Raw genomic sequence first — 27,040 nt, 5'->3', positions numbered from 1 at the left:
TTTTTGATTTCCAGAGGGTCTGAGTTCCATTAGGAAGATGACTCTATGCCAGGGCAATCTCTCTACCCTGGATGGATTGGGCAATCACAACTTGTTAGGTACAGCTCCATTTCTAGTATCCAAATGTATTGTTCATAAACAGCCTATTCTCTAGTCTTCTTTTTATTGGGTTTTCTCACCCAAACATGACATTATTGACAGATAATGTTTAAATGGGTGGGCTCTGAAGATCAAGCTATTAATACCTCAAGTAGTCTCTATTTTCTCCCTAGTAAAAGATAGCATGGATGTGTATGCGTGTGTGTGTGTGTGTGTGTGTGTGTGTGTGCATCGGGTGTAGTGCACTGAAACACTCAGAAGAAAACCATTTGTTCATGAATGGGCCACAGTACAAGCTACAGATTTCTTCTGGGCCTCACATGGCTGCCACATACACCAGACTACCAATATCAGATAAGCAGATTTTTGTCAACTGGTAATTTTTAATAATTTAAGCATACTTTTTTCCATTATTTTAAGGACCCGTTTTGGAGCTTCTTCATTTGAGCAGCAAGTATTTCCTGAGGGCCTGCTGTGTTCCCAGTCCTGTAAAGTTTTGGGCTATGGGAAACTGAGTCAGATATCATGATCCTCAAGTCACTTTCATGCTTCTTGTGCTGTCATTCTTGCTTCAGTTGATCCTGAAGTAAAAAGGACCCGTATGTCACAGAGGAGGTAGCTGAGGCCCCGAGAAGTTTAGTGACATGCCAAGATCCCCAATACTAGCAAGTGATAAAGCTGGGGCTAGATCTCTGATCTTTTTGCCACTGGACAGTACTCTTTTCTTTTTTAACTACACCAGATTGCCTGCCAATATTTTTCAAAAACACAGGATATATTTGAGAAAGAATTCCCTGCAGACATATAATTGTGACCTCATGATAGAATAATAACAATGAAATGAAAATGTTAATGTTAATTTAAAATGTTACCTAAAACTAGGTCATGAATGTATCCCCTAGCCTTTCCTCCCCATGGGCATAAGTGAGTTCCTTTCCCAAATGACTGGTTTGGTTTTTTACACCCATGTGAGTTACAAAGACCTTTTTATTACAGGGATCCCTGCTGAACTTCTCCTAGGGAATGACTGTGTTGGGAGAAATACAAGTAGCGAGTTCACTGGGCGTTTATAACTTGAGAGAAATCTCCTGCTAAAGCTTGGAGCTTACTGCTCATCCACCTGATTAACTTTGTCTGGGAGGTGGTCATTAGCCTCCCAAACCCCAGAGGTTTGGACTGTTCAGTTACACTAATCCCAGAAGCAGGGAGGGATTAGGACACAGCTTCCCTGGGTGAAAATGGGGAAAGCTAAACTGCTTCCAGATTGCAGTTCACTGTCCCTATACTGATTTCTGGAGGACTTGAGAAGGTCCTGAAGCAGAAGGGACCCATTGGCTTTGGAGGCAAGAGATGATGGAAATGCACAGTTCATCCACAAACCAGATGCTCTTAGCATCACTCCCTAGCTGGGTGACATTCATGGGACTCTTTCCCATTGGTTTCCACATTTGTCAAATGAGCAAGAAAAACATAAAGAATTACAGATTGACAGTTTGGTAAGTTTCCCTGATGGTCACCTTACTGTTATCTATTACGTGGGCTATGGTGTTGTGTAGCCTGGGAGAATCTAAAAATCTGGATTTGGGGGCTCTTGATTTATTTGATTTATTGTCAGCAGATGACATTAAAAGTAGCTTGCATTTGCTGAGCAAATCTAGATGGACAATGGTGGGTGGAAACAGGGAGTGGCCTGGATGGTGGCCGGAATTAGAGATTGCAAAGCACTTTCCCACACATTGTGTCATTGGATTCCTGCAAAGTCCTTCAAGGGCAGGTATTCCTATTGACAAATGAGACAAATGAGATTTGACAAATGAGAAAATTGATGTTCTAAAAGGTTAAGCAATGTCCAGAGCTCACACACAAAAACAGTGGTGGCAGTATAAAAAGTAGAATATAAGCCAAAGCCTTTGTTTCCTTATGCGACATACCAGAGAGTGATGAGAACCTACCACAAAGCTTTTTAGCTATCCTCAGGTAATCAGCAACTGTTTATAGTATATTATTGACATGGGACTCCAGTCTTCTATTCTTTCTGGACCTCTAGAACTTCTCTTGTTTTGGCTTCTCTTCCCACCTCCTCTTGATCTATGTAGCTCCTTCAGCTTACCACTTAGACACCACTTCCTCCAAGAAGTCCCCAAGACTTTGTTAGGTGACCATTCTTTAGGCTTATGTGGTATCCAGTGATTATCACCACTTTATCCTTACCACTCTAATTAAATTACCCATATTGGAATATCACTGTCTAGGCACTAAAACTAGTTATTTACAAATCATTCACTAGTGGTTATTTTTTCACCATTTAACCCCAACATATAAGATGATAAGCTCTGTCTGGATAAATATTTCTTGAGTAAATGCTGTGTAATCTACTGTAACCAAAAGGGAATTTGCTTCCACATTACCCTTGGGGGTAGGAGAAGATGGAAAGCTCTTTTAAAGCCATCTAAAACAGTACCATTTCCAGGAGGAGGCTCTCAGGAAACCAAACTCTATAGCCATTTGCTTAAAACATTAGATTATTCCCAGAAGTAAGACTTAGAGTTGGGAAAGGACTAAAAGTGTGATAAGGATGGAAGTTAGTGTTTGTGTAACTCTATGGGGAAAGAGGTGAGAGTAGATATTTTTGGAGTTACTGGAAAACTTAGCCATGACACCCTGCCTGCTCATGTGTCTGGTGCTATTGCTGGGAACCAAGCTTCATACCAATCCTCTGTCAGATATCAGTTCCTAAGAAGAGACTTGAACTTGCTATGTGGTTATTTATAACTGTATCTTCCTATTTGGTGCCAGATTAGAAGATCCTACAATACCACTGATATATGTTATCAGAACCACATATCGACAGAGTATGATAATCATGGTAGATGATGAGCAGGGTGTAGGACTCACAAATCGGGTAAATACAGAACCCAGCACTTTAACCTAGAACCTGTATATCCCAAATCCTTTCAAGTATCTAAGAATTAATGAATGCATAAATGTAATCATCACATAAAATGAATTAGTGGAGTCCTGGCTGCAAGGCCATTTCTGCAATGGCAGAATCTTAAAGGACATGGAGAGCTTGACAAGGGTTGAGTATTACAGGCATTGTGCTGAACTTTCAGCGAAAGCATCCTAGGCAGTGTGTAAACAAATGGACATGGCTGTGCTTCAGTTAAACTTTATTTACAAAAATAGGTAGTAGGCTGTGTTTGGTTCCTCAGACTTTCCTGATCCTGGTGTAAAGTATAGGTAGCAATTTACAATTTTATTTCCTTCTGAAAATCCTTCCTTTGTTCTCCTTTGCCTACAAGCTGAAGCACAAATTCCTTAACTCTATTCCAATCTGAGCAGTACTTTCATACCACCTGAGAGTTTATGCTCTTTTTCTTCTCTTTGTGCTCAGTTCACATCGTTCTGTTCTTAAGGCTTTCTGCTTAACCAAATCCTACCCATCATTTGTGGAAGATGTTCTCCAGTGGGGTAGAGGGGTTATATCAGAATCATCTGGGGAGCCTTTTGACATTAGACATAGTGCTTATCAACCACCCTAAATTCTGATAGGCCCAATGAGGAGGTGGGGCAGGGCAGGGATTTGTATAGCTTGCAAATGTTCTTAAGCTTATTCAGGTGATAGACACTCGCCCCCCAAACCAGTGCTCTATGGCATTGCTGAAGTCCCACTTCCTCCAAGAAACCTTTCCTAACCACATTAACCCATACTCAACTTTCTTCCTTTGGACCCCATTAGTCCTCTTTGGCCAAAAAATTCATTTTTAGCACTTATTGTATTTTTTTGGTTTTTTAAGTGTTTCATGTATCTGCCATTGTTGTTCTAGGTGCTGGGGACTCAGCAGTGAACAGGATAGTAAAGACCCTTCTCTCTGAAGATTACATTCTAGTGACAGAGAGAGATAGGCAATAAGCATGTGCCCAAAGGAATGGAGGAGATAATTTCAGATAATGAAAAAAAAACAAGCTAATGGGATAAGGGGTGACCAGAGAAGGGAGCTGGAAGGATAAGAAGGTGCTGTTTTGGATAGGAGAATCAAAAGGGTTTTATGGCATCTATAACTGAGCTAAAAGCTGAGTGCAGAGATCTAGGGGAAAGGAATTATAAGCCAAGGGAACAGCACAGTTTTATCTTTCTTTTCTCTGAAAATGCTGTTGAGTGTAGAATGTTGGAGTAGTCAGCCTTAGAGATGATTAACAACAGTTCCCTTATTGAGGACTGCCAAATAAAATGCAGGATACCCAGTAAATTTGAATTTCAGATAAATAACAAATAATTTTTTAGTATAAGAAGTAAAAAAATATATTATTTATCTGAAATTGAAATTTAACTGGCTGTCTTTGTTTGTCTTCATTTTGTTTGTTTTTTGGCTAAATTGGACAACTCTGCAGTTTACTCATAAGAAAAGTAACCCAGGGCAATTTATGTTTGATACCATCCAGTTACTTGGAGCTGAGTTGGAACAAACTCTGAATCTAAAGCAGAGCCAATTCAATTTGGTGTTGATATGTTAGAATATCTTACATTGTTTTCTAACTGTTTCCTTGGGTAGTGATTTGTCTCCCCAACAACTCCTTACGGTCATATTTCCTGTGACTTTTATTTTTTTATCATACACAAGGTACAATATTAAGTACTTAATTCATTCTTTTATCCCCTTTCTATTATAAGCCTACAGTAGAAGTACTGATCTGGGTACAAAGGGGACATGGCCTCTGTCCTTCAGATAATGAAAAATGCGTATATATAAATCACTTTAAATCAGCTAAGAACATGATAAAGTGTCACTGCAGAAGAGCGTGATGGCACTGGTGTTCTGAGCAGGGACAGATGGCTTCCAGCCGTGGGATTCAAGGAAGACGTCAAGTAGAAGTTCCATCTGACTTGGGACTTGATTGATGGCAAGGATTTCAATAAAGGATTACAGAGAACATCATCCATGCAGAGAAAACAGCACAAACCAGGAGATCGTGGTGAAAATAACAGGACTTACTTGGGGAACAAATCCATCCCTGTGTTTGCAGCTGAGATTTGAGTAAAGGAGAAGAGTACGTGATGCTGGACCTGGGTTTGAAAGAACCCTGAACACCAAATAAAGGTATTTGAATGTATTAGAAAGGTCCTGGGGGTCATTAAAGATTTTTCATCTGGCACTTGATGTAATGAGTCACGTATGAAGAAAATCAATCTTTTGATGGTATAAAACATGGAGACCAGTGAGAAAGTGACTGCAAAAGCCATGGTTGGTTAAATGAGGGCTTGACTATAATTTATAATGAGAGAAAGGGAAAGATGGGACTGGATGCAATCGATATTTTTGAGGTAGAATTCACTGAGCCTGCCAACTGGTAGGTTGTAGAAACTTAGAAAAAAAAGGAAGCATGGAAGATAAAGCAGAGATTTTAAGTTTAGATAACTATGGGAATGTGGCTACCATTAATAAAAAATATGGAAGTCAGGGAAAAGGGCAGATTGTAGGTGGGAAGAAGATTATGGCTTTATCTTTTTAAACATAGCATTACAGAATTTCACAGCTATTAAAGTCATTATGATTGGGCTTCCCTGGTGGCGCAGTGGTTAAGAATCTGCCTGCCAATGCAGGGGACACGGGTTCAAGCCCTGGTCCGGGAAGATCCCACATGCAGTGGAGCAACTGGGCCTGTGTGCCACGGCTACTGAGCCTGCGCACTAGAGCCCGTGTGCTACAACTACTGAAGAGCCCATGCTCCACAACAAGAGAAGCCACCGCAACGAGAAGCCCACGCACCATGACACAGAGTAGCCCCCGCTCACGACAACTAGAGGAAGCCCGCGTGCAGCAACGAAGACCCAATACAGCCAAAAATAAATATATAAATAAATTTATTTTTTAAAAAAAGTCATTATGATTATGCCCAATCCCTTTGTTCCATGTAGAAGAAAATCCAGCAAGAGTAAATGACTTGTCTATGATCACTCTGCAAGTTAGTGGAATAGCCAGTTGGGGAAATCAGATGCCTTGAACAATGCTTATTTCATAAAATGATCTATTTTATGATGAGTTTGAATTTTTAGAAGTAGAATAATGATGTGGTAAGATGCACTAGTCAGCTGGAAACGTAGATGTGGCATTTCAATAACAGATCAGGGACAATGATTTGGGAGCTATCAAAATGAAAATGACATATAAAGACATGGAAGTAAATGAAGCTGCCAAAGGAGAGATTAGAGTCACTAAGTCAAGTGTGACAGATGTCAATGGATACTAAGAAGTACCCTCTAAAAAATAAAATAAATAGGAAGTGCCCACTAAGTTTCACATTCAGGAGGCCCCTGGGTTTTGAGAGAAAGAGAGAGAGAAAGCAGTTGCCATTGAATGGAGGGAGCAGAAGCAAGACTACAGATATTGAAGGTTGATGGGCTGGAGAAGAAGTGGAACTAGAATTGAAAATTATTTCTCTGGAAGGTGGCAATAAAAGAAGAATGATGTGATAACGTTGAAGCAGGGCCTAAAGAAAAGCTTTTAGGTTGTAGGATGGGAAAAACATAAATGAGTGTATAGTAGAAACAGTGAAGGTCATGGAGAACAAGTTGTTAAAGGTGTAAATGGGTGAGGGTATAACCGAAATTATCAAGGTCTTTAAAAAAAAAAAAACTAGAGTGGAGGAGAAAAAAAGAAAACAAAATGAGGAGAGACACTAAAATGGTTAGGTAAAAGTGGAGACAAAGAAGCCTCCTGAGGCATGAAAGGGGTGAAGTTGGTAGAATTCAAATTGACCTTTATCTTACCAGTGAAGTAGGAAATTGGATCTTTGGTAAAAGTGAGAGGATAGACATGGAAATGGGAATTTGTGAGCAGTGGGAATGTTTTCATATACACCTATGAGGAATCAGTAGGGAGACGATAAAACTGCACTAAGAGCCCTGCTGAGGTTAGACTTGGTCACTTGTGGTAGATGTAATTAACCTAGTATTGATGCTTTTCAACTATGGCAGCAGAAGAGAAAATATGGACAATGGGGGTTTCCCAGGAATTCCCAGGTAGTGGGGAATATTATTGTTTTATATACTAGTGTTGATGGGATTCATGTTAGATGAAGATCCAAGCAGAATGGGCAATGTGGGGAGGAGTAAAGGGCAAAAATCAGGTTTCCAAGAGCACCTTTATGCTAGGATTTCTGATGGCATTTGCACACATTGTTTCATGTAATCCTCATGACGAGTAATCATAACCTTATGAAGCAGCCATTATGACCCCAGTTACCCAGGTAGAGACCCTCAAAGTCACATTGAACAAGCAATTGCTTAAGGACTCAAAACTGTAAATGGTAGAAGCTTTTCTTCTTCAAACCACGTTGGCTCCACCCTCCAGTAGCCATGAAAAAATTACAAAATTAGGCAGGTAAGAAGGTTGAGCTTAGTAGAGGTATTTCAGAATTAAAGGTGGAACACTTCCCACTGAGAAGCTCCAAAGGGAAACAGAAGTGACAGAAGCAACAAGATGCTAGTTACAGATGTCAAGGCCCAAGGAGCTAGAGTTAATTGATTTTTTTCCAGAAACGTTTTATTGAAATATAGCGTGCAGAGAGAAAAGCACACAAATCACAAGTGTAGAAGTCAGTGAATTTTTATAAAACGAACACAACCACGTCGTCAGAACCTGAAACAAGAAATACATCATTGCCAGCCCCATGAAAGCCCCCCTCAAGTGCCCTCCCAGTCACAATCCCCCTCAAGGTAACCACTCTCTTGACCTCTAACATCATAGACTCATTTTTCCCTCTTTTGAACTTTATATAAATTGAATCCTATTTTCATGTGCTTTTTAATATTTGATTTCTTTTGCTCGACATTTAAGTTTATGAGATTCATCCCTGTCGTTTCATGTGGCAATTGCTCTGATTGATTTAACCACCACACAACCTTGCAAATAGTACCACCTTCTCTAGCAGTAAGAGAGTCTGATTATGTGAGACAGAGAAACAAAAGATTATTTAAATTTCTTTTCTATGTGCTTTCTTTGGGTATATAGTTGGGAAGACTTGATGGATATGTTTCTGATGTATACAAAGCTATGTTAAAATTGCATTTAGGCATAGTTTGTAGAAAATTTATAAGAAAGTTCTTCATGATCTACTTCATAGCACTACATACAGCCTTACATTCAGAAAAGAAGGTTCAAAATGTTCTGTGAAGTTTACATAAACACTGTCAAGTCAGTAAAGAGGATGGGGTTCAATGAATGTACTGGCATTTTGAAAGAAAACAAATTGTATTATTGTGAGGGTTTGGAACTTTAGCATTCACTGAACTATTCTTAGTTATTTGGGAATCTTAGTTATTTGGGAATCACTTACACTGAGTCCTGGAAGAAGATTTAAGGAAACACCAGTTGCCATTTGGTAATATCTCTTTGGGAAGGCCCTATGTTAGCCATGCTGCAATGCAAATATAAATAACCAGATACATTTTAAGACACATGACACAATGTTCTGAAAATTAATGTCCCAGAGTGGTCAGAGATTTAGATGAGTACATGATTAGCATGGCAAGAGGGTTTAAGAAACCTCCAGGTTACTCACTTCCCTTGATACTCAGTTTCTTCTTCTATAAAATAGAAATAATGCTGCATCTCGCTCTCTGGCTGACATGAGAATCAGATGATGGATTTATGAGAAAGCACTTTGCAAACTGTAAGGTAAGATTATGGTATGATTCGTATCGGCCATTTAACCTCCTTTTCAGTTGCTCATGGCAGGTTAAACTGAAGGAAGGATACCCGGATTGGAAGCATCGCAGATTGTAGCAAAATTGAGCAGAAGAATAAAGTTAGGATTATGGTTAGGGTTAGGATTGGGGTTAGAGTGAGAGTACTGCGTGAGAGTACAGGCTCTGCCCCAGACTGGTAGCTGTGTGGCTTCAGGCAGGTTATTTAACCTTCTCCAGCCACAGATTCATCTCTAGAGTAGAGACAGTAACACTGCTTACATTTGGCAAGAGGAGGAGGTAACTGTCAGCAAAGCGCCCCTCGTGGCACCTTGTGCATAGAATGCTCCCAGTAAATAGTGTTAATTACCGTAATTCTCTAACCACAAAAATAATAATGGTATAATAGCTTCAAGCAGCCACTTAGTGTTGTGGATGTGCAAGGCATCTGAAAAACACTGACCTCTTGGAGTACCTGTCTGTGGTTTCATTATTTAGGGAATCCCTTGCAAGTTTGAGAGTGGAAAACAGGCGGGGACCCTGGCAGCTCGCACCATGCGGCTGTTGGGCACCTGCAGGACTGGGGTGCCAAAGGCACCTCCTGTGGGATGGCTTCTGTTGAGGTGAACTACTCTCTCCCTTTCCAGTCCTCTGTGACACGTAAGCTCTTTTCCTCTACTTCCTTAACCAAACAGAATAATAAAATATCAGAGCTAAAAGAGGCCCTAGACGTTATCTGTTCCAACACTGGATTTCAAAGCTGCAGAAATGGAACTGAGAGGCTGAGGTGAACTGGTGATAAAACTGGGACTGGAGTCCAGATCTCCCAGTTCCCAGTTCAGAACTTTTCCTTCTACTCCACAGTGACCTCAGAAGATGGCTTCACCTCTACTCTCTCAGTACAAGTACAGGATTATCTCCTTAAGAGTTGAGCCTGAATCTGATTCCTCATGGAATCCCTGGGCAATGCTTTGCACCTAATAGTTACTCAGAAAAATATTTTTAAATGGCATCAGATTTGTGGGGTACTCTCTTCTCATGTTCAGTTTTTAGAATCAGGGGTCAAACTTAAACATCATCTTTAAATGACCTGGTTCATTCCTCTCTGCTGCGTTATATGCACATGCCCCACTTTCTAGGGGCGGTCAACCCATCTTTTTTTCTGCTTCTCTAATTTTGCAGGATGGTCAACCCATCTTTCCCCTGCTCTTTCACTGCCCCAGTGTAGAGCTCTGTGCTAGTGCTTATGGTGGCATAGCATCGTAGAGTGGCTGAGAGTGTGAGATGAGGAATCAGGAGAGAATGGGGATCCTGGCTGCAACTTACGAGATACTTAATGACTGTAAAGCTACGTTTCCTTACCTGTAAAGTGGGGAAGATGATACCTACATCATAAGATGCTGAACGTTAGTCGTACCGTGCGCAGTACATAGAGGACTCAGTAAAGGTCTTAGTCTTAGGTTGGATCATAGTTTGCACATTGACATGTCTGGCTCCCCTGCCAAACTATGATCTTCCTCAGGTCCAGAACTTTCTTAGTTAACTTTATATCTGTGGGGCCGTGAACAGTGTTGTCTGGTACATAATAGATACTCAGTGTTTCCAGAAGGGAGGGACGAAGAGAAGGGAGGAAAGGAGGAGAAGTTGTAAGATGCAGATGAACTCCCAATCTAAGACACCAAAGACCTGGGTTCAGGACCCGCTCTTCCAGTTGTGAGCTGTAGAGTGTTAATCTAGTCTCTTAATGCCTATGAAACTCATTCTCCTTCTCAGCAAAATGTGTTTGCTAATACTCGCTTCCTAGCAGCCGTAGGAGGATCATCTGAGACAGTGTATGTGAGGATGTTTTGTACATTGAAATGTACTTTCCAAATTTATTGTGAGAACTGTTATTGTTATGACAAGATCTGCCTTCACCGTCTCCTCGATTTTACTAATAATCAGTTAGCCACTGGGCAGTGACGCCTGGCTCTGGAGTGGAAGGCACTGCGTTAGCTGCTGTGAGGAAGTCTTTGCTTTCAGGATGTTTACAGTGTGGAAGGGAGGTTGGAACCCATGGCCTCCGCCTCTGGCCACGGATGGTAGTTTGAGAGGACTCTTGGGCAGAGGCCCTTGACCTCAACCGACCTACCTCTGTGAGTGCCCAGCGGCGGTGGCTGTCTCTGACATGACCCCTGACAGCATGTGCCTGCCAGGACTGCCCAAGCTCATCTTTGGAATGCCGCCTCCTTTGTCAAATGCCACCAGCTTCACGTTCTCATTTCCCTCGTAACACACATGTTAGGGCGGCAAAGTGTATTCCCTGTGACGTAAACATTACAGTGGCACAGCAGAGGGCAGAGGGTAGCCTGCTGTGGGTGGAAGAGAAAGTCAGGCGCTGATGTCTGACGGCCCACTTCCCCACTCTGAGCCTGCCTACGGGACCTGCTCTGGGACTTTCATCTGCACCCTCACGCACACAGTTCTCTAAATCCCCAAGTGTATAGGTCTTGGAGCCCCCGAGAAACACACATCATGGGAAATTTTGTTTCAGTGCCCCCTCTACTCCATCAGGGAGCTGTAAAGCCCGTTCAGTGTCAAAGCAGCTCCTTATTCTAGACACTCCCTGAAGCATGGCCTAATTTCCCCACATCCAAATCCAGATTTCTTTCACCTACCCTTTGCATTTAAATGAGGCACTTAAATGGATGTTAAACCTGAGTTCTTTCCTCTGGAGGCCGGAGAGTTCGCCACAATGTTTAGACGGTTTAGCTCACGTGAGCATTGTATTAATTGTCTATGGCCCTTGTAAGAAATTACACAAACTTTGGGGCTTAAAACAACACAGATCAAGGTTCTGGCAAGGCTGTGTTACTTTCTGGAGTCTCTAGGGGAAAATCCATTTTCTTGCGTTTTCCAGCTTCTAGAGGCTGCCTGCCTTCCTTGGCTTCTGGCCATCTTCCACATTCAAAGGCAGCGATAGCCAGTTGGATATTTCTCACATTCCATCATTCGGACACTGACTCATCTGTCTTCCACGTCCACATTTAAGGACCCTTGTATATAGGGCCCACCTAGATAATCTAAAATAATATTTTTATTTTAAGATTAGCTCATGAGCAGCCATATTCCCATCTACTACCTTATTCCTCCTTGGCCATGTAGCATAATATATTCACAGGTTGCAAGGATTAGGATGTAGACCTCTTTGGGAAGCCTTTGTTCTGTCTACCACAGGTATTGAGAGTGATGTCAGGATCTCAGGATGTCTCTGTAGTAGTGATTGGCAAACATGGCCCTTGGGCCACACACTTGTTTTTAAAAATAAAGGTTCATTGAAACACAGTCACTTGCATTTGTTTTTGTATTATCTGTGGCTGTTTTCATGCTTAAATGGCAGAGTTGAATATTTGCAGCTCAGACCATGGGGCTCACAAGCCTAGAATAATTACTATCTGGTCTTTTTGAAAGAGTTTACTGACTTTTGCTCTCTAACTCTCTATATATCTCTGATTATAACTATAACTCTAAGGAATATCACCTAGGGACTTTGTGGATGTCTTCCTCATGTTTTTCACTCCCCCACCCCCAACACACATACTTTTAAAATTCCTAACAGTGCTCTGTCTACCTCTCCTGCTGTTTCTTCTCTACCCTCAATGGCCATGAAACTACTAAACCCTTAATAGTAACACCAAGCATTATACTGTATCATCTCTTTACTTTGATACACGCTGTTCCATTTGCTTATAAAATACTTTTACCTTCTTTTCCTATTTCTTGCTGAGAGAACTCCTATTCATCCTTTAAAACCCTGCTAAGGTATAACTTCCTCCAGGAAGCCTTCCCTATCACTCCTACCCAAGGAAAAGCAATTACTCCTATTCTCAAACAGTCTTTTCTGGACTGTGAGTGCCTCAACGGCAGTGATTGCTCTATTTACCCTTCTGGTATCCTCTGTGTCTATCATGGAGACTGACATGGTACTTTAAATGTTGCCAGTCAGAGTTGAGGCACAGTGAAGTGGCAACAACAGGTTCTGTAAAAATTCAAAACTGATCCCTGCTGTTTCACGGAGGGAATGGCTGTATGATCTTGGAGATATCCATTCCTTTCTCCTGGCCTCAGTCTTATCACCTATGAACCAAGAAGTTGGTTTAAATATGATTGGTCTCTTGGGCCGCTTCCAGCTTTAGGGGTCCTTTCCACAGAGGATTCGGCCTTGTACCTTGCAGATGCTGAGAAGAGAGAAATCTCTTGCATTGGGCTTGTGCCCTGCAGAGCTGGAAATCACTCAAGTTGGTGAGATAATGTGTGGGCGGGCTGTGGGTGGGATCTTGTATTTGTTATTGACCTTTCTCCAGGAACCAATCAGAAGATAGACACATACCCTGGAGAGTCATGGCCAGGCAGTGTGTTCTCACGATCCCCAACTCATAATCCTCACCAGCAATCCATGCCTGGAGCTCAGTCCACTTACTACAGACCCACCCCAAGTCCTTGTAACCATATGGGAATCACACCAAACTCTAGGGAGTCCAAATTACCGTTTCCCCCTCCTCTCCCAGCTCCTTCATATCTGTCAATGGCTCTGCTCTGTCCACTCCAAGGCTAGAAACCGTGGTGACAGTTTTGCACACCTTCCTCTTCCTGGTCATCTCTTACAGAGAATGGTATATTTTTTGCCCTGTCATGAATTGGTATATATTTGTTTCCTTGCAGACCTTATTTAGAACTTCTCTCTTTTATCCTATTGTCACCACCCGTTCTAGCCTGCATTGTTTTTTTTGTTTGTTTGTTTTGTTTTTTTTTGCGGTACGCGGGCCTGTCACTGTTGTGGCCTCTCACGTTGCGGAGCACAGGCTCCGGACGTGCAAGCTCAGCGGCCATGGCTCACGGGCCCAGCCGCTCCGCGGCACGTGGGATCCTCCCGGTGCCTCCCGGACCGGGGCACGAACCCGCGTCCCCTGCGTCGGCAGGTGGACTCTCAACCACTGCGCCACCAGGGAAGCCCTAGCCTGCATTGTTTTCAGCTTAGATCCCCACAGTTGGGTCTTCCTGGGACCCCTAACTCTAGCTGCTTCCCATTGAGAGGCATCTTACACACTCCTGTTGGCTGCGTTGTCCTAAATTCCCTCTTTCCTCATGCCTCGCCCCTCGACCAGAACCTCCAGTAGCTCCTTGCTGCTCGGACGTCCATCAAGTCCAGACTCCTGCACTTCACAATCTGGCCCCGCTCTGACTCTCTAACCATTTTTCTTCAACAGTCTCTGTTCAGTAAGACTTATCTCCCTGCTGCTTTGCATTTCGTTTTGGATTCCATGTTTTTCCACCTCGGTTACCGTTATTTGGTTCCTAATTCAATTAAGTTCAGTGCACTTCCACAAGCATGTATTAATAAGCCCCTGCTCTGTTCAAAGCCCAAGCGTGCCTTTGCTGCCCCCGGTCCTCAGACGATCCAGCCCACAGCCCACAGTGCGCCCTTGCTGTTTGCCTTTTGTGCCTGAGCATTCCCGCTCCCCTCTCCTCTCGGATCACACATTCCTAGAGGACAGCAACGACTTGCCTTTTGCTTCTTTTGTACCCCGGACCGGGGCCTGCTATTGAGCCCAGACACCCAGGCCACCTTTCCAGCCTCATTCACCATTTCCTTTCCCACCTGTTCTGTCATCTGTGCGTTAATGATAACGCAATCTACCTCACAAGGTTGTCTCGAAGATGAGAGAGATTTTGTTCAGGCAGACTCTCAATTAATGGTTGCTCTGACTACCATTATCCTTATCCATCCTTCCCATGGTCCTTCAGTTTTTGATTCGTAAGCACTTGAGCATTTGGAGTCAGAGAAAGTAACCAAAGGGATTTTATCATGACGACTAGACATAGAAATTGTTCTTGCTTCTAAATCTTGATCAGAACATTCCACACTGAACCCATAAGTTATAGTAGGTTATTGGATTTCATTTTACTTGTTCATAAGGTAAGCATTTATTAAGTGCGTGCTGTTTACCAGGCACTGCTCAGGGTTTGCCATTAGCAATCTCAGTGGCCTCTTTTGTAGATGAGTCATTCCCTCTCCCTCGTCTCAGACCCAGCCCTCTGTACTAAGAGGAAGTGTGGTATAGGAACTGCAGTTTAAAGTTTTCACTGAGCTTTGGACCGACCGGTCCTGAGCTTTGGCCACGTGAAACTCACTCAGTCTCCACCCTCTCCAGTCTTCCTCCTGAGGCTGTGGCTGCCAGGTACCAGCTGGGGCCTTCTGTCTGCTGGCTGCCCGGGCTTATTCAGTTTCAGAGAAATAATTTCGAATCCAAACTACAACTATTTGAAATTCATTCAAAGTGTAGCAGTATTTCATTCATTCAATAAATTCAATCAGTGAATAAATTCAATTCAGTAAATGTTTGCTAAATTAAAGCAATCACTCAAACAAGGCTGACTTAATCTCAAAATGTCTGTTGATGTTTCTGCAAATAAGTTTTGTAGTATAATCTGCTTTGGAAAAGATCACTATTCCCTTGTTTACTATTTCAAATAATAGTAACTCTCATAATTCAAGGCAACCTCTTAAACAAATTACGTGACGGTGTGTGATAAATGCTAGAAGAACCACCAGAGCAGAAACAAAACAAGAAACCTCAGCTAATCAGAAAACAACTTTAAAAATGACTATTGGGGTCTATTATCTAGATTATTCCAGTTTTAAGACTTCAGAATCTGTGTTAAATGGATACATGTGTGAAACTGGCAAAAAAGAGGCCAGAAATGTCAGAAGTGACATGCAAAACATTTACAGTTCTTGTTTGTATGTGTGTGTCCGGGGGAGATTGAGCCAATATTTTCTACCTCGGCTGCACATTTATGTTGGCGGGATTTCCCTGGTAAATATTGGTTTTTACCAAACACTGAAATCTTTAATCACATTTAACAGACACTGCATTATACTGCGTTAGACACTCCATTAGAAAAGGAGAAACAGGGAAACACAACTGATAGCTACAATCTTTCAAGGGTGAAAAGGAAAAATCAGAATCAAGTAAAATTCTTTAGAGGCAGAAATGCCAAGAAAACCATTGCTGAAATACAAAATTTTGTTTTTCTAAAGTCTGGAGCTGAGTTCAGTTAAGTGACGTAGTTTACAAACCAGGGGAAATTAGGGCAGGAACGGAAGTCCTGCTAAATTAGGAGAAATTGGTCAAAGGAAGGCAAGCTAGCTGTGACATACACAATGTTGGCTTCTTTCTCACATTCTCAAACAATTCTTGTTTGCTACTGTGTTGAGTTGGGTTGCCATGAAACCTAGGACCTAATTTTGTATTTGTGTGCTAGTCAGAAGTTCTGAATCTGTCACATAAAGCAATTGCTTGTCTATGTGCAAACAAGGCTGCCAAAAACATAACCTTCCTACCACATGTGCACGTGAGTGCACGCTCGTGCACGTGAGGACACACACACACACACAACCCCACCCCCAAGAGTCACTTGGTTTTATTCATTCTGTGCCTTCATTCACATCCAGCGGTTCTTAGTGAATCATCCAGGACCCCATAAATCACCTTGAGAGTCTGTGGGTCTACCGCTATGTTCCTTCCTCCCATCCCGCCTCTACACTCCCTAAATCCCTGCCTCTCTCATCTCAGACACAGCCCTGGACTGCTTAGATGTTTCTAAGGATGTCTTCAGGAGGACTGGCTGTTTTATCTCTGCTTAATTAAATCGTTTCAGCCCACATTTTAGGGCAGATGATGACAAGATTTGAAAGAAGCAGGGACGCTGCTGAGATGAAGGGTCAGCCCCACTGAAGCTGCCTAAGGGAAATACTGTTTTTGTTTGTTTCTTTCCTTTTCCTTTTTTTTTCAATTTTTCATCAGCTCCTGGGAGAGACTGAAGAGGTGGGACTCCCAGGAAAATGAAAGACTCAGAGAGGGTGGTTATCGCCAAACTTCTGGCTGAGGGTGAGGGTCACCCACAGCAATTCTAAGAAGAACAAATTCCCAGAGCCCACCCCAGAGAGACTGCTTCAGTACCTTGGGGTTTGCCTGGGAAGCACCCCCAGGAGATTCAGGTGTAGCTCTTTCACAGACCGGCATAGTGATGGAGTATCAACTTCAGATTCAGGCCGGATTATAAACTGAGTTCCACCATGTACCTCATGTGACTTTGGGCAGGTTGTGCAATCACTCCAAGCCTCAGTTTACTCACCTATAAAATAGGAATAATAACTACTCAATGAAGTTGTTGCAAAGATTAAATGAGATAATATCTGAAGTCTCTCACATGCTGCCTGAGTTATAGTAGGTCAACAATAAAGTGCAATCCATCCAAATGTCTCCTTGGGACTTACCCAACAGAGGCAGCCGCTAAAGCCTTCCTAATGGCACTGGAGGCAGACTGGCTAAGTCTGAATTCTGACGCCACTAAATCTGTGGCTCTCAGAGAGCTCCTGAGTTTCTCTGTTTCTCATCTGCAAAATAAAATGATCTACTATATATAAAATAATACTCAGGTCATGAAATTTTGATGAAGATTAAATTAGTTCATGCATGTAAAGTGCTTAGAAACTTTGGTAATGGATAAATAATAACTCCAATTATTTTCCTTATTACCACCTCTTCTAAAGTGAGTGTGTGGGCGGAATGAATGTTGGCTTTGGAGTATTCACGTCAATAGCAATAGCTTTATGGTCTAGAACAGTGATGTCCAACTGTCATGTAATGCAAAACCCATAGGAAATTTAAAATTTTCTAGTAAACACATAAAAAGAAACAGGTGCAATTTGTTTTAATAATGCATTTTACTCAGTTCACTCTATCCAAAATATTATAATTTCAACATGTCAAATGTAAAACTTTTCAGAGATATTTTACATCATTTTTCTATATAAAGTCTGTGAAGTCCAGTGTGTATGTTACACCTGCAGCACATCTCCAACCACATTTTAACTGCTCAGTAGCCACACATGGTTAATAACTATCATACTGTCCAATGCAGAAATTCCAGATTCTAAAGAAAGTCCCCTTACCTTGACGAGCCTCAATGATCTCATCTATAAAAATGGAGAGAACGTTCATGGCTTTGTTTGTAGAAGAAAATGAGCACACTTGAAAATGCTTTGTCAACTGGAAAAGACTGTATGTAGTACGTTTGGCTCTTGGCAAACTCTTGACTGTCAAATGCGATGACGTTCTCACATGGTGAAGCACCCCAAGTCCTGTGTGATCGGAGACATCACCCAGGAGAGCACTAGGTGGAGAGGCTTTCCTATAGGTAAGGGAAAGAGATTTCAGCCCATAACGTTTTGAGTGACAGGAAATTTCTACCCCTCTTCTCCCCGCTTACCATGCTCATTCCCAATGGCAAACACCTTTTCTTCTGCTCTCCATTGATTCTTGAAATTCCTTTGACAACTTTCACTCTACAAGTAAAGAGAAATTTAAGGTATATATAACCCTTCAATTCCCCCTGATCCCACTCAGTTTGGGACCTCATTACTTCTTAGCAGCTAACTTTTTCTGCAAATAATAATCCCTGATAATAATAATTTACCAGGTGCTTATTTTCTACTCCATCCTATTATCCTTACAACTTACATCTATCAGATCAATTATTCATCTTATAGGCTTCACTGTAATAGCAAGAGCACGGAACTTGAGGCAGAAAGCCCAGGCTCAGGTCTCCGGCTTCTGCATTTATCAGTTATGGGATTTGGAGTGAAATGCTTAAACTCCCTAAACTTCAGTCTCTTCCTGTATAAAATAGAGACAGTAAAACATTTCTCACAAGGCACGATGATGATTTAAAAAGATTATACATATGGAAGAGATCTATAACTGCAAAACATTAAACAACTGTATAACAATGTTAAGATATTTATAAACCACTGTGTGTGTCATCCTTCCATTGAACAGTTTTCAGTGGCTCCCCACTGTCTGCCAGATAAAGTCAGATTCCTTGGTCTAGCATAAAACACTCTCCAGTATCGGGCCCTGACCATGCTACTTTTGCAAATGTATTCCAATCTGCACCCTTGCAGACACCCAGTATTCTAATCAAATAGGACTATTATGCTGATTCTTCCAAACAGGACTGAATGGTGTGGCATGTTTCTAATTTCATACCTTTATTCATGCTACTCATTGCCTTACCTCAGTTTTTCCATCTCTCAAAATTCCACCTATTCTTCTTTACTTGGCCTCCAAGTCTCTCCTGATCTCCCTTTCCCCCATGTCTTTAAGATCTGTCTGTGCTGCCTCTGAACTTTATTTGTATCTTTTGTATGACAACTGTCAGAATCAATTTGGAATTCTAGTATTGCTTAGTGCACAGACACCTGCAGCTATTCTGTGAGAGTTAAATAACAAATTCTGTGCGTGATTTTGCAAAAGTCCCCTTGGGAGACAGAATATCCCCTATGTTAAAATGAGCCAGCTAGAAATCGAATCAAGACATGAATGCAAAAGAAATAGAGAGCTTATTAATTGTGGTAACATTGAATAAATCAGCAAAAAGAAGGTGGTTTATTTGGAGACTAGTAAAAAAAGAACCAAGAACAGGAATTCCTGATATTGCTTCTCCAATACTGTTCAGTAGCCAAGACGCCATTCCTTTGGGTAGTGGACATCCCATCTACTGATACGTTGGGCAAGTCAGCAGTTGAAACAATAATTTTTTGAGCTTCTACTAGGTAAGTAGATAGTGTGCTACATTAAAGACCAGCCAAAAAGATATGTTCCTTGTTCTCAAGAAGTCATGGGTAAAATAAACGAAGAGAAAGAATTCCAGTGACATGGTCAGTTGGAAATAAGAGGCCTGAACACAGTTGTTGTGGGAGCTGAGAGGAAGGGAGCTTAATCCAACCTCAGAATATTTGGAAGGCTTTGTAGAGGAGATAACTCTAGGTTGAATCCTAAAAGATAAGAGTTAGCCAGGTGGACAAAGTTGGGAAGGGCACTTCAGGCCAATGGAAACACTTGAGCTAAGTGTATCAGGCTTGAGTAAAGCAGATTAAATCCATCCACCTAAGTCCCCTGCTCTGATTTGATGCTTGCCAAGCAATCTTATGATAAGAATTTGGTCTCCCATGTTGAGGAAGGTGTAATGACTAGATGACATGAAAAGCTGACCATAAATTATTGCTCTCTGTAAATTAATTCATTGGTCTCTGATTTCTCATTGCACTCTTATGAGTTGGACTAGTACTGGAAGTGGAATAAAGTTAAAGCACACTGACAGAAATCACATTCTGACCTGAAAAGCTGAGATGACTGAGAGTTTTGATCACCAACCAAATACCACTGTCCTAGGGACGATGCGGTTTCAACTCATAAATATCTCAAATGGATTTACCTCTCTCCACCTGCATTGCTACAACGTAATTCTAGCCATCACTACTTCCTGCATAGGTTAAAGCAATAAAATAAGTAATAATGCTGCTAGCAACTGGCATGAATACTTACTAGGTGCTGGATACTGGGCTAAGTACTTTTAGGTGGATTACTTCACTTAATTCTCATAACAACCCCACCGGAAAGATATACATCCCCTAATTTTAGAAATGAGGAAATTAAGACTTAGAGAAAATTAAGCAACTTGCCCAAGTTTGCACTGCTAATAAAATAAATGACAGAGCCAGAAATCAAACTTATCTGTCTTCCTCCGTATCCTGAGTTTTTTAATACTATTTAGCTAGCCTCCTTGCGGCCATTCCTGCCTTCAAGTTCATTCTCTAGATTGCATGGAGAGTGATCTTTTTTTTTTTCAAGATTTTTATTTATTTCTCTATTTATTTATTTGGCTGCCTGGGTCTTAGTTGCAGCACGTGTGATCTTCGTTGCAGCATGCAGGATTTTTAGTTGAGGCATGTGGGATCTTTAGTTGGCATGTGGGATCTATTTCCCTGACCAGGGATGGAACCCAGGTCCCCTGCATTGGGAGCTCGGAGTCTTAGCCACTGGACCACCAGGGAGCGTGATCTTTTTTAAATGCAGATTTGGCTAGGCCACTCCAAGCTCCTCTCCATGGCCTTCCATGGCTGTGTAGGGCCTGATCTGAACTTCTTACACCAGTCTTTTTCTCTCGGTGTGTTCCTGACACATGGACAGATCTTAGTCCTGGAATGCACCCTGATGTTCTTCCTGTCTGGTATGCTTTTCTCCCTCTTTGCACCTAATTCTTATTCCGTCAAATCTCATAACTTTCCAAGTTAGGCCTTCCCTGAACTTTTTAATACATCCTAATTCTTAGACTTTTGAGTCCTCTGTGATCTCTGTGATAAATTCTTAGGGCACTCTAAAATTAGCAGCAGCTCCTTTTCCAATTGTAATTAAATAAGTTTTTGTATAATTATTTGTCTCTTCCTGCTAGAATATAGGCTTCAAGTAAGCAAAAACTATGTCCATAGAATTTACCATTATACCCTTGGAGTTTCATGCTGAGCCTACAATATAAGAGGCACTCAAAAACAAATCCACTCATTAAATAGATATTTGTTGTCTCATATTCAACAAACAATAGCCAACATTTATCTGGCACTTATATTATACCATAGACTGTCTTAAGCATTTTACATTTATTCATTAAGACTACAACCCATTATATAGATACCATTATTATTCTCATTACATGGGTGAGGAAACTGAGGCAGAGAGAAGTTAAGTAACTTCTCTAAGATTAGGCGATGGAATATGAACCCAGACAGTGTAGTTCCAGAGACCAAGCTTTTAACCACTACTCTATATTCTTCTTAAATATTTCTTGTATATATTTAATGTATTAGAAAAATAACTGGGCACCGACTGACCTCCATGTCTGATTGCTTTCTTGTGGCATTGCCCTGTAACACCAACACAGGGGGACAATTAAGTTCCTTGGGCACCCTTTCACATTTGTGGTACATGTTATTAACTGAATGAGTACAGACTCTCATTAGTAAGTAATGCCAAAGTCAGAGTCCTTCTGGAGAGCAGAGTTTGGCAAGGGTAAGGACACTGAAAGGGAATAGGGCTATGAGGCTGGTACATCAAAGACAGTTTCACCTTGTCCAATCTTGCCTGGGTGAAAGAAAGAGAAAGTTGGACCGTTTGTTTATAACAGGCCCCATGGCTTAGCAAAAAAGATCATGGAATTCAGAATCAGAGAACTTTGGTTCTTCTTCCTCCTCCCTCTCTTCCCCTTCCCCCTCTCTCCCTCCCTCCTCTTCATCTCTCATCTCTCTCTCTCTCTTTGTCTGTCTCTCATCAGATGACTGAGCAAATCATTAAACATCTCTAGGCCTCGCATTTCTAACATGCATAATGGAAAATGTATGTCATAATAATAATAATTTCTATCTCATGGGGTTTATTTTTCAAGGAAAAAATGAGATCCACAAGTGAAAGTGCTTGGTAAACTGTCAAGTTGTATATACCAAAGCTAGCTGTGATTGGAGTTTTTTTTTTTAACTTGTAGTCTTACAGGAGTTTGCTAAGGAGATCAGCATCAAAATGGCCTACTTTCACTGTTATTTCCCTTGAGGGCAGTGAACCTCTTCTTCCGTGAATCCACCCAGAGTGAAATCCCTGTCATGTGCAATTGCAAAGTTCCTCATATTTATAAAGACACATTAACAAAGTCCTGCCTGAAGAAAGGCCATTTGGGGCTTACAGATGGCCTTTGGAAGAACTGTGTTACAGAGTGTATGAGTGTTCTCCAGTTCCTGGGATTTGTTCTAAGAATGTTTTACTCAAGGTTAAAACAACAGCCTTCTGGAAAAGTTGCACTCTAACACAGGTGCATTTCATTTACCAAAGAGTGATCAAAAGAAAATATATACCTTTGGACTTAATAACTTACAATGAAAAGAAAAGCTATTGCTAACTGTCAGGGAAAAAACATCATATAACCAAGATCACTAAATAAATACGCTCACAGCCCCAACCTAACTCCTTTAAATAAATAGAGGCTGATTTCCATATATATGAAACAATTTTACATTTTAACAAATACTTACTGCACTTTGAGGAGGAACAAAGGAGTGGAATAAGCCTGCTAACCTCAAGGCCCACTGAATCTAGGGAGGACACCTACAGGGCTAGAAGCTTGTGGAAAAAGCTAGTTATTAGCTGGATGTAGAGTCCAATTCATATACACTTCTTACTTCCAAGAATCAGAAGAGTTGTTTTTTAATTTTCTCCATCAAGATCTGCTTTAATAGTTTCCCCAAGGGAGCCCTTGCTTTAGAAATTGTGTCTACAAAAACAAAAACTGCATTTAAAGATAACAATTAGTCTACCAAATTAAATTTTTTTGTTATTTTATGGAGGTTTATTTAATGTTATTTCAGTTATTTGATGATATTCACAAATTAAGAGCGAGGAAAGGTCTTGGGCTGCTTTCCTTTCAACATCAACAGTTTACATTATTTTGAAGCTAAAAGTGCAGGTTTTGCTGTGACCACGCGAAGCTTCAGGCTAGGTTGCCCCGACTGTGCCATGTGCCACTGGGCGATTGCAAAAGGTCATTGTGTAGTTTGGGTACTGATCAAAGGTACTTAGCTAGGTGGTGAGGGGAGCTGAAATTCAACCCTTGCGTCACTTCCCAAGCTTTCTGCCCAAGGGCTATGTCTGCCGAGAGAGAGCACATTTTTCTAATTTTCACAAAGTTACCGTATAAGCTTGGGATGGGGAGCAAAGGCAGGGGAGGAAGATGAGAAGGCACCCATCTTCACAGACTGACCATTTTGAAGATGGGAAAGGGGTTTCCCATGTAATCATTCAGTTCAGTGGACCGAGTCTTCTTCGTTGCTGTGGTCCCAGCACCTGGCATCAGCAGGCTTGGCACGTAGTAGACACTCAACGTATATCTTGTGGAATAAATGAATGAACAAATGGCTTTCTTATACAATTCTCCATGTCTAAAGGTCCACTGATCTGGTGCGTCAATATGCATTGGGTAAAAGCAGAATGATACATCAGGCAAGTTCTATATTTTAGAAGTGAAACCCAACAAACTCTAACCTAACCAAGAGCCAGTTCCCTATCTGAGGTCATGCAGCCAGAGGCACACTGTAGGATTTCGTGGCCACTTTATATGTGACCCCCCCCCCACCTCCAATGCCCAGGGCCAGAGCACAACTCTACCAACTCAGCCACCAAACATATGGCTATCTACCCTCAGGAAAGTGGCCAGGACCAGGGAGAGGCTTGTATGGGGTGGGGGGCAGGAAGAAGTTCCTGACAGGTACTAAGCTGTGTATCAAAGCCTTGGCATGCCTTGTTTCACTTAATTCTCATAGCTAGTTTGTGCTCTCTTCCTGTTTTACAGGCAAAGACACAGAGACACAATCAGGCTCCTTACCCTGTCTAAGGTCACAGTGCTAATAAACAAATGGCAGAGTCAGGATCTGTAAACAGCTGGGCCAGACACCAACATGTTCCACTGAATTTTGAGTTAGTAGGAGCATCCTGGTCTATGAAATGTCAAAACCAATATCCTTTTCCAGCTGTGTGTGATTTACTGAACTCTATTTGTTTGTTTGTCTTTTTTGTATGTTAATCTCAACCTGTTCATTTCTGCCTGCTCCCATCTTTCCCCTTGATAACCGTAAGTTTCTTATTTTGTTTTATTTTGCTTTTATTTATTTTTATTTTTGGCTGCGTTAGGTCTTCATTGATGCATGCGGGGGCTACTCTTCGTTGTGGTGCGTGGGCTCAGTTGCTCCGCGGCATGTGGGATGTTCCCGGACCAGGGATGGAACCCGTGTCCCCTGCTTTGGCAGGTGGATTCTTAACCACTAGGCCATGAGGGAGGCCCTCAAGCTCTTTTGAAACCCATTGCTACAGTTCAATGAAAGGAAAGGAAACATATTTTTAGAAACCCTGTTTCTTTTCTTCCTTTCTTTTTTTTTTTTTTTTTAAACTGGGGTTTCGGGACTTCCCTGGTAGCGCAGTGGTTAAGAATCTGCCTGCCATTGACATATATACACTACCAAATGTAAAATAGATAGCTAGTGGGAAGCAGCCACATAGCACAGGGAGATCAGCGTGGTGCTTTGTGACCACCTAGAGGGGTGGGATAGGGAGGGTGGGAGCGAGATGCAAGAGGGAGAGAGATATGGGGATATATGTATATGTATAGCTGATTCACTTTGTTATACAGCAGAAACTAACACACCATTGTAAAGCAATTATACTCCAATAAAGATGTTAAAAAAGAGAGAGAAGCTGATGTGATCAACAACAATTTTATCATATTATACATTATATTATGATGTACAAATCAATAACTTAATTAAAGAGTGATATAATTAGAATTTTTTTAAAAAAAGAATCTGCCTGCCAATTCAGGAGACACAGGTTCAATCCCTGGTCCGGGAAGATCCCACATGCCGTGGAGCAACTAAGCCCGGGTGCCACAACTACTGAGCCTGCAAGCCACAGCTACTGAAGCCTGAGCGCCTAGAGCCCGTGCTCCGCAACAAGAGAAGCCACCTGATGAGAAGCCCCCGCACCGCAACAAAGAGTAGCCCCCGCTCGCCGCAAATAGAGAAAGCCCATGCACAGCAACCCAGACCCAACACAGCCAAAAATAAAATAAATAAAAATAAATAATAAAAAAATAACAAAAACTAGGCTTTCCCTAGGTGGGTCTCTCTGTTGAAAGCATGCACAGAAAATCAGGAAGACAGAGAAAAGTGCACAAATCACAAGTGTAGAAGTCAGTGAATTTTCATAAAATAAACAGACCCATGTAACCTGTACCCAGACCAAGAAGTACATCATTGTCGGCCCCGTGGAAGTCCCCCTCCAGTTCTCGCCCGGTTGCTAACACTCCAAGTTAACCACTATCTTGACTTCTAACATCATAGGTTTATTTTTGCCTCTTTTGAACTTTATATAAATTACATCATATTTTTATGTGCTTTTTAATCTCTGGTTTCGTTTATGAGATTCATCCCTGTTGTTGCCTGTGGCAATTGTTCTGATTGATTTAACCACCATACAATCTTGCAAATAGTACCACCTTCTCTAATGAAAAGAGTCTGATTATGTGAGGCAGATAAACAAAAGAATAAATAATAAATAACAAAAGGTTATTTACATTTCCTTTCTATGCACTGTATTGGGGTAGAAAGTCTTGGAATCTTGACAAACACAACTCTGATATATACAGAGCTGTATTAAAATTGCATTTAGAATGATCCCTTATATTAGGAACCTAAAATACTCAAACTCCTAGAAGCTGAGAGTAGAATGGTAGTTACCAGGGGTTGGGTGAAGGGGGATTGGGTAGGTGTTGATCAAAAGGTACATAGTTTCTGATCACCAAGGTGACTAAGTCCTAGAGACCTGCTGTACAGCATGGTACCTATGGCTAACCATACTGTATAATATATGTAAAAATTTAAGGTAGATTTTATTTAAACGTTCTTATCACACACACACACACACACACACACACACACACACACAGAGGGAGGGAGGAAACTTTTAGAGGCAATGGCTAAGTTTATGAGATTATTTAGGATGACAGTTTCACAGGTGTATACTTATCTTCAAACTCATCAAGGTGTATACATGAAACATGCCCAGCTATTTTGTATGTCAACTATATCTCAATAAAAAATTGCATTTAGTTATAGTTTTTAGAAAATTTATATTTGGGGTATATTGTGATGCTTTCACTTGCTAATAATAGGGATTTAGGACCTGTCTGAGCCCCAGTTTTTCTCATCTGTACTGAGAAACCCTCATAGCGAGGGCTTCAAAGTCAAATGATATAAGTACACGAAGGGCCTCCATCCTGATTTTTCCCAGAGATCAGTAATAAGATCATGCTTTCCTGCACAGAGCTTGGGCCCAACTTTTAGGGCACCTGAGGTCTCTTACCAGCTGGGCCACTGGCTTCATCACTGCTAAAATCTGTTTCCATGCTTTCCAGCTCTGAGCAGCTCGCTATTCGTGGCAAGGCTGAGGTTTCCCATTGCCCTTTCCTGTTGCCCTGCCCTTCTCAGCATCTCTCCTGCCCAACACCTTTCTGCTAAAACACACACACACACACACACACACACACACACACACACACACACACACTCTGCTGAATTTGCATGAAAAAAATGGGAATATTGAAATGTGAGCTAAATATTAGCTGAGCCTGAAAATTATTAAAGCAGAAGAGGGGAGATCATTGACTGAAAAAAAAGAATGTTACTCAACAGTTTGTACAGTGTTGTCTATTCTTTTCTCTTTTTTTTTGGCCGCGCGGGCCGTCTTGTGGGATCTTAGTTCCCCGACCAGGGATCAA

The 27,040-nt window shown here is 41.5% G+C and overlaps 1 protein-coding gene across 2 annotated transcripts in view; it reads left to right on the top strand.

The window, feature by feature from the left end:
• The window catches only part of PDE4B (phosphodiesterase 4B), a 486,031-nt gene that overhangs the window by 411,849 nt on the left and 47,142 nt on the right, over positions 1 to 27,040 (top strand). The gene's annotated exons all lie outside the window — the stretch shown is intronic.

This window comes from Lagenorhynchus albirostris, chromosome 2, assembly GCF_949774975.1.
Source record: "Lagenorhynchus albirostris chromosome 2, mLagAlb1.1, whole genome shotgun sequence".
In the NCBI taxonomy this organism is placed as follows: Eukaryota; Metazoa; Chordata; class Mammalia; order Artiodactyla; family Delphinidae; genus Lagenorhynchus; species Lagenorhynchus albirostris.
This window is presented reverse-complemented; position numbering and strand designations above follow the sequence as displayed.